This window comes from Heteronotia binoei, chromosome 13, assembly GCF_032191835.1.
Source record: "Heteronotia binoei isolate CCM8104 ecotype False Entrance Well chromosome 13, APGP_CSIRO_Hbin_v1, whole genome shotgun sequence".
Classification (NCBI taxonomy): domain Eukaryota; kingdom Metazoa; phylum Chordata; class Lepidosauria; order Squamata; family Gekkonidae; genus Heteronotia; species Heteronotia binoei.
In genome coordinates this window covers 47,227,566-47,235,931 of record NC_083235.1, presented here as the reverse complement: position 1 = coordinate 47,235,931, position 8,366 = coordinate 47,227,566, and positions in this window count along the sequence as shown.

The following is an 8,366-nucleotide window of genomic DNA, read 5'->3' as shown; positions in this document are numbered from 1 at the left end:
TCGCTTCCCCCTATATGATGTCCTTCCCTCAGCCTGTCTCCTCCGAGAGCTTTAGACACGTTTAAAAACAGTGCTATTTCGCTCGCCCCACCGGGGGGAGGGGGGTGTTACTCCTATTTTATCTTATTCAGGAGAACAATCTGCACCCCATCCTAATCATCAGGAGCATCAAAATGCTTCTTTGCCAATAACAGAAAATTACACGTTCACTGGGCCCCTCATAATTTAATCCTTGGGGGATCAGTTTATATGCTAAAGGGATTCCCACAACAAATTTCAAGCCTGAAAACTGTTGGTCTGTTTATACAGGCTTATCCTGGTTGGAACATTTGGGGTGGGGGGAGATTATTCCTCCACGAACACCCACACACAGTCACTGTGGTATTTTTATTTCAGGATACAGAGATTTTCACATTTCTTATTTTTAGGTGAATGACATACAAATGCACTTGAGAATATTTTGCATCAAATTTTAAATTTTGCTACTAAAAGACACCTTCACAGATCACAGTCTCCCAGTGCACAAGATTTGGGTGAAACCCAGGAGGATAGCCATTTTATTTATACACAATTAAAAAAAAATCTTGTAGCTCTTTAAAAACTTTGTAGTTTATGATTATGTTTTAACCTTGTAAGCTTTTGGCTATTGTAAATATTAAAGAAAATTTTGATGGGGAAAAAGACTTATTTATTGTATCAAAAGCATTCATGGATACAGCCTTCATCATTACATATAAGGCAGTTTATATGTATTCACATAGGCATATTGAAACACAAGAGTGTGCATATGAAATTTCTGTGCAAAGCTCAAAATGTGCAAGATTAGGAAAGTGAACCATTAACATCAGGCTTTGCTAAACTAATGCAACACCTGCAAGGAATGAGTTATCATAATTTGGGGTAAGGTTGTTTTCATACCATGCTTCATTTCTGAATTGCGCCAGCTTCATGCTTAATGTCAGGAGATACAAGCAATCCCTCAATTCTAGCAGTTACCTGGGATCAACATGCCCCCTTGGATGAGAAAATCAGACTATCCCATCTTCCCTCCTCAACAAATTTTGCTTGAGAAAAGCTGTTTTCCTTTCATCCCTTCAAAAACTATTAAAAGCTGTTCACACTTCAGGCAGGAATCTTTAGAAGTTCCCCACAATAAAGGTGGAAGACATCTTGGTTGGTTGGTTGTTTAGCTCATTTTTCTCTCCGAAGGGACATGTAGTAAAATAGGAAAAAATTATAATATTTCTGTATGTGGTCCTCTTCCACCTTGCCCAATCATCAACTTCGCAAAGTCATTTTCTGATCCCAATTTTTTAAAATGGGAGGAGGCTTCTGGGCCAAATACATTCATACAAATAGGTTTACCTGGTCTCCCTACTGCAAGCATAGATGTAAAAGATGGATATGCAGAAAGTAAAGGGAGCATGTGTAGCCAGTTATCTCCTTACAGATCACTTTGTGGAGGGGGAGACTTGGCTTACCTTCCCTGCACCCCAGTCTGAAAGAGGCCTTTGGAATAGCTGACATACTGTACAGATGTCCCTGAATTCTACCCAAGTTTATCAATCCACTGTCATCACTGGACTCTGTGCTTACAAACACTTTATTCCCAGAATAAAGAACTAAAAGGCAGGTGACTTGTTGATAACATGTTATCCGGAGCAAGTAAAGTGTATCTTGTGGCCCCCTCTTACATGCCCATGTCTACCCATGTCTGTTTAGCAGATCCCTTCTGCTGTTTGCCACTTTGAAGTCAGGCAGCAATTTTTCTCCAGGTCAGTTTTGCCAGGGGAAGCAGGGGTCACTAGGGTGTGTGTATGGGGGAGGGGGAGTACTTGTGAATTTCCTGTATTGTGCAGGGAGTTGGACTAGATGACCCTGGAGGTCCCTCCCTACTCTATGATTCTATGAAGCATCTTAATCATCTTTTATAGTGATTAATTTGCATCCAAATTAGCATTATGACAAAAGAGTGGAACACAGGTTTCTGCATCCCAGTATAGTCCCCTAACCCAAATTAAATAAAACCCAACATGGATTAATTATTCTTTAAAGTAGTAGTCTTCAGCATTTCTAAACCTGGGACCCACCCTACATGGGATTTCTATCCCTGAAGTCATGTGACATCAGAGCCATGTGAAAGGAAAATGAAGCTAAACTACAACCTCACTTATGTCAAGGAGAGGTATGCAACAGCTCAAGAGGTCTACAGAAAGGTGCAAAGTCACAGAGGAAACCTTCCCACCACTAAGTGACTTTTTTTTTTTTTTGCTGTATTGCCATTTCTTTCAACATGCATTCAAAGATAGGTAGGAGGCATGGTGCTCTTGCTGTAGACATGCACTCTTGCTCTACATAAATGTACCAGAAACAGGTCTTTCCAAAAATCAACAAAAAATTAAATGTGGTGGCTATATGGTGGTTTGAGGCCCTGTGATTAGAGCTCTATGACCCACCAGAGGGTTGAAGGAGTGCCAGGGTTGCCAGCCTCCAGGTGGGAGATCTTCATCTGGTAAAGATCAGATTCCCTGGAGAAAATGGCTGCTCTGAAGGGTACGCTCTATGGCATTATACCCTGCTGAGGCCCCTCTCCTCCCCAAACCCCACCCTCACCCAGTTCCACCCCCCACAGTCTCCAGGTATTTTCCAACACAGACCTGGCAACCCTAAGGAGGACACTGTACTAAAATACTAACTTTGGGGATTTGCAGACAAGGAAGAATAAGTTCTTCATGAAATAATTAAATTTAGTCACATTATTTAAAGACTAGTAATATGGTAGTAATAGTAATTATAGGGAGAAATACAACGGGTGCTAGAAATTTGCGTGGGTGAGTGTCATGGCCTTGGGAGGGGCTGGGAAGGGAAGAGTAAAACAGAGGGAGGCAAGGCATGTCAAGCTGTTGGGAAGGCAAATGGAAAAAGTGGGAAATGTGGGGTAGGTTATCAGAGAAGGGTGATAAAATGAGAAAGAAGGGATAGGGGAAAAAGAGGAGGTAGACTGCTTTCCATATCCTCACCCCTCTCTGCAGCCTCTACCTAGGAAAAGGACAGTCTTTCTCTGCAGTAGGGACCAAAGCAGCTTACATCATTATCCTCGCCCCTTTTGATCTGCACAACAACCCTGTGAGGTGGGTTAGGCTGAAAGTCTGTGACAGGTCCAAAATCATCCAGTCAGCTTCCACAGCAAGAAATTGCATCTGGCAAACTGTGCTCTGAAGTACCAACTGCCATGTCACACCGGCTGTCATAGGGGTGTGAGTTCAGTAGGATATAATGAATCAGTGTACACCATTTTCTCCAGGGGAACTGATATCTGCTCATCTGGAGAGCAGCTGTAATTCTGAGTGATCTCCAGGCCTCACCTGGATATTGGCAACAATGGTTCCTCAGGGGAAAATTGTTGATTTGGAGGGTGGAGTCTATGGCATTGTACCTGTCTAAGTTCCCATTCCTCCTCAAACACCTCCCTCTCCAGGCTCCACCCCTCAAATCTCCAAGAATTTGGTATCACAACTGAACTCCAGACAACAGAGCTCTTTTCCCCTGGAGAAAATAACTGCTTTGGAGGGTGGACTGTATGGTATATTTAGCAGGGGCCTCTCCCTTCCCCAAAGTCTGGCTTCCATAGACTCCACCACAAAATCTCCAGGAATTTCCCACCAACATGGAACTGGTAGCCCTTGTCAGGACCGGCCCCAGAGAGTTCTCTCACAAAGGCCAAAATAGGCCTGGAAACGGCCTCCTTCCCCAGATTTTTACTGGCAGAACCAAGCTTGGTTGTAAGGTTGCCAGGTCCAACTCAGAAAACATTTGGGGACTTTGGGGGTGGAGCCATTAGATTTTTCCATCCCCCCCCCAATAAATATAAATACAGCAATGCAGTTCTCCTGAATACAGTCTTAATTTCCTCGTCCCCCAGCAGCTGACTGCACTTCCACTAAATGAAAGTGAACATAAACACGCTCACAAAGCAGCCAAAATTAATACAGTTTGCAAACACACACTTTTGTGATTTAACTGAGGCAATTTGCTAACTGGAGAAATTTACTCACGGGGGCAACTTACTCACCAGAACTGCTGTATGTAACCATCTGCTGTATTTCAACCAACTTCTTCAGACTAACAGGAAAACAAAAGCAGAGCAGCTCCAAACAAACAGAGGGACACTGCTTGCTTCTCTTCCTTTTACACACAAACCAGGAAGACCCAGGAGACTTCAGCCAAATGGGGGAAGGTTTTCTTGGCTGTTTCCCTTCTCCTCCCATCCTCAGCCAATCAAGGGAGGCTTTCTTTCTCTCATCTGCAAAGCAGTGCCTCAATCCTCAGCCAATGGAGCACAACAGATGTTGAGTGGCAGTTGATGGACCAAAGATTGATGCCATGCACACCACAGCCAATACCATAGGGTGTGTGTGCGTGCATAATATTTGGGATTTAAGTTCAATCAGCAGATAGTTCCTTTGAATCCAGATAAACAATATCCAGTGTCTTCTACACTGTGGATTTAAACAGCCAAGGGAAGAGACTGTAGCTATGCATTTCTATTAACTCTAAAAGCATCAGGGCTTTTTTTTCCCCTGGGGGAACATGGTAGAATGGATTTCCTGAACCTTTTTGTGGAAACAAAATTCTCAAAAAATGTTCAAAAGTTTATGAGGAGTACACATGTTTCTCTTTAATTTCCCTCTTGTGAGTTCTGGTTCCTCATTTTCCAGGGAGGGGGGAAGCCCTGAAAAGCATTAACTGTTGTATCTGGGGCAATGAGTGAGGTGGTTAGAATCATTGATTTTCAGGTAATAGCTAAGTTGCTATGTGATTGTTTACAAACATACAGCATATCCTCCCCTTTCACACCTTATACACCCTCTAGTCTAGCAATAAAACATTACAATATAAAACTCAAAACAAGATAAAGCAAGAAGACAAAAATCAACCAAAAATTCACACATTTACCCCACCAAAAAATAAAGCACCAATTAAAACAAAATAGTTTTTACTCCTGTCCTAACTGAAAACAACAAAGCCACATGGGCTTCTCCTAGGAACACAATGGGTGTTCCATGGTTTCCTTATTGCCACATAAAACAATATTTTCATATTGCCACTCACTGATCCTTGGACTACAAGTAAAAGCAGCCTCCAAGAGTCCTCTAGCTTTCTCAGAGTTTGTCTGATTTTGTTAGCAAGACTGGTGCTAGCATCGTAGGTCTCTGTAAAGTTAGAATTGGCAGGTGAAGATATTGTTCTTGTTTAAGGGACCTTGAACATGTGAATCTACCTTGGTTTACCAAGGCTAGTGCTGTGTACTTGGACTTGCAGTAGCTTTCCAGGGTGACAGGCAGTCTGGAAGAGCTCTTTCATATCACCTACTATCTGATTATCCTGACCTGGATGTTCCATGCTAGCCTGGTCTTATTAGATCTCAGAAGGTAAACAAGATCAACCCTGGTTAGTATTTGGATGGGAGACCAGCAAGGAATTCTAGGGTCTCTGTGCTGAGGAAGGCAATGGCAAACAGTGATATGAAAGCCAGTCCTGTCTCATAAAGTCCCAATTTGTTGAGAACTGGGCTGATAAGAGCAATTGACCTTTTTGGTGCTTGAATCCTTGACAGAAATATTACAACAATGGTTCTTAAATTCTGCATTTTCAGAAAATACTTTCTCCATAGTTCATCCACCAAGAAACTCCTGGAAATTTGCCTTGGAACCCCTGTACAGTGCAAAGGATTTAAGGAAGTGCTCTAAGGGGCACACATGGTTCACAGCAGAGGGTGGGGGTGGGCTGGTCATACTTCTTGGACCTCAGATGCAAGTAGGATACACACCTTAGACCCAACTCTCTAAACCCTCATGTTGCAAGAGACCCTGATGGGGATACTTGCTTGCCTTACAGTTTTTGTCCTAACATTGTTAAAGAATTAACAATAAGTTTCTGAGGGATCCAGGGATTCCTGGGACATAGTTTGAAAGTCCTGGAGTAGGAGGACAAAGGTCATATATCCTACTCCTAATTTTCCTTCTACTGAAGAGAATGGAAGCTCCTTAGGGAACAGAAAATTACAAGGAAGACACATAGAGAATGGCAACTGGAAATGGTATATCAGGAACTAAAGATACGTTACAAGCAATATTATTACCTATTTGATCAAAGTAAACAAGCAAACCACACTGACCCCTGGGAATATTTACATTGTATCTTTGCTGTAACAAAAGTATAAATTCACCCCACATCATACTGAGGCTAGGGCAATTCAAAATGGGGACTCTTTTATCGTGAAGTCTTTGGTAGGCTAATTGACACATCAATTACTATCAAAGAGGCAATACTAGAGAATGATAACACAGAACCTCTGTCACTCTACCATTGCATAAGACTCCAATAGCAATGCAGCATGAACAGTGGAAGACTACAGAGAAGACAGGGCTGAAATCCACTTAATTAAGTCTCACCACTGGAACTCCTCTGACATGTTCAGCCTGGTCTATGCTTGCTATATGATGAGTGGGTCAAATGGAAAGCCCCACTTCAAACTGCAGGCAGGGAAATCACATTTTTAAAAAACCTTTCCCTAGGCAAACAATTACCTGCAAGTAGAATATTAGCACGAGGAGGGAGATAGGATGGACTTTAGTCCCCTGCCATGTGTTAGTACTTTTCTTTAATATATGTGCTCTGTATATTTATTTGTCATCTTATTAGACATGTAGGCCTGGTCTTCTTTGGCCTTAAGGAATTATAAAAGCCTGAAGTACGGCACTGTTAATTTTTCAATTCCTCTGCTGCTTCCCCCATTAAAAATAGTCCATCATGGTCAAAACAGCACAGGGTTCATTTCTTATCAGGCTGGCTTCAAGAGAACTGACACACCTCCACTTTCCCAAGCTGTACAACCTGGATCTGTATCACCCACCCCCAGCTAATTTTTAGAGCCCAAGAAAACATGTAGCATTCCAAACAACACACAGTGCTGGAGTGCTATGACTGATTCAGGGTCCCTTCATATCTTTCCATGAGTGTAAAGAAGTCCACAGAAGGCAAATGGCATTCCTTAACATTACCTTGCTACTAAAGAAAGAGATGAATGCGGCTCTTGAAAACCCTTAAATCAAATATTCTGAGATACTTAGAGTAGGTTACCTTTGTCTTCAAGTTGTGCACTGCTGCTGATTTTTCCAGAGACCTCTGAAGCAAGCCAAGTCTTCGAGTTTCCTTCAAACCCCTTTGTTGTAATATAAATGAGAGGGTCCAAGGAGAAGACAACAGGGGAGGCAGAGCAAACACAAGCAGAAGACCAAATGCAAGAGAAAATTTTTAAGTTTTGCCCTGATAATGTAGCATGAGGGCACTTACCCACAAAGAAAACCAAGAATGTGAAAGAGACACAGAATTGTGCCACCTTGTGTCCCCCTTCCCTGAAATGTAGCCTACACACTTCACTGTCTACCCCTTGGAGCTCAGCTGTAACAGTCTGCCATCCCATTTGCATGCATCTAATTTTTTTCCCTCCCCACAAAGGCCTGATTCACAAGGTGCCTCTGGCACTTGTACAGAAGGGTGTGTCTCACCAACCAGATGGGTTAGGGAAAACATGTAGAACGGTAGTGGCGGGGGTTGGGGGGGTGAGTGCCAGGATAATTGGAACCAGATGATTTTGCTGCATTGAGCATGATTCGGAATAACCCTCAACACTTCTTTGGCCCAAAGCAGTGGTGCGAAAGGAGGACATCTGTTACCCTACACAGGCAGAGGAGAGACAGGAAATGGAGGAGAGAGCACACAGAGAGAAGGAGCATGGTTTTAAAAAAAAGAACTCTTCAGAGAATCTGCAGCTGATCTGGGAAACATTGAAAAATTCCTAAAGGGCAGTAATCACAGATTGCTCCTCCGCAAATTCTGCAGTAGGACAGAAAATGCAATTGTAGGGACTAGGAATGATGGAAATTACGTATGTAACTAGTCCAGATTATTCCTACTGGTATAAATGTAGAATTACTGAAGAGAACAAAGCGACAGAAAGAAATGGATGAGAAATGCATTGTGAGAAAAGGCCTTTCAGGGATAACCTGTTAAGTGTGGATGCCCTGTTCAGACTGTAAACAACATGCTCAACTAGTTTTGAAGGTTACCACAGATGATTGCAGCACACTGTCATGGTTCCCCCATTCTGAGTTCCTGGAATATGCTTTTAAAAAAGAAATCTAGAATCAGAATTTTCCACATTATGTACAAGACAACCAATTCAGGCATGAATTTGCAGTTTTGACGGCAGTGTGGAGCCCTACCTTCTTGTCATGCACACAAATTGTAGACTTTGTTTTTGCTGAAGTTGAGAGTCTAGGGACGCCAGCCTCCAGGCATGA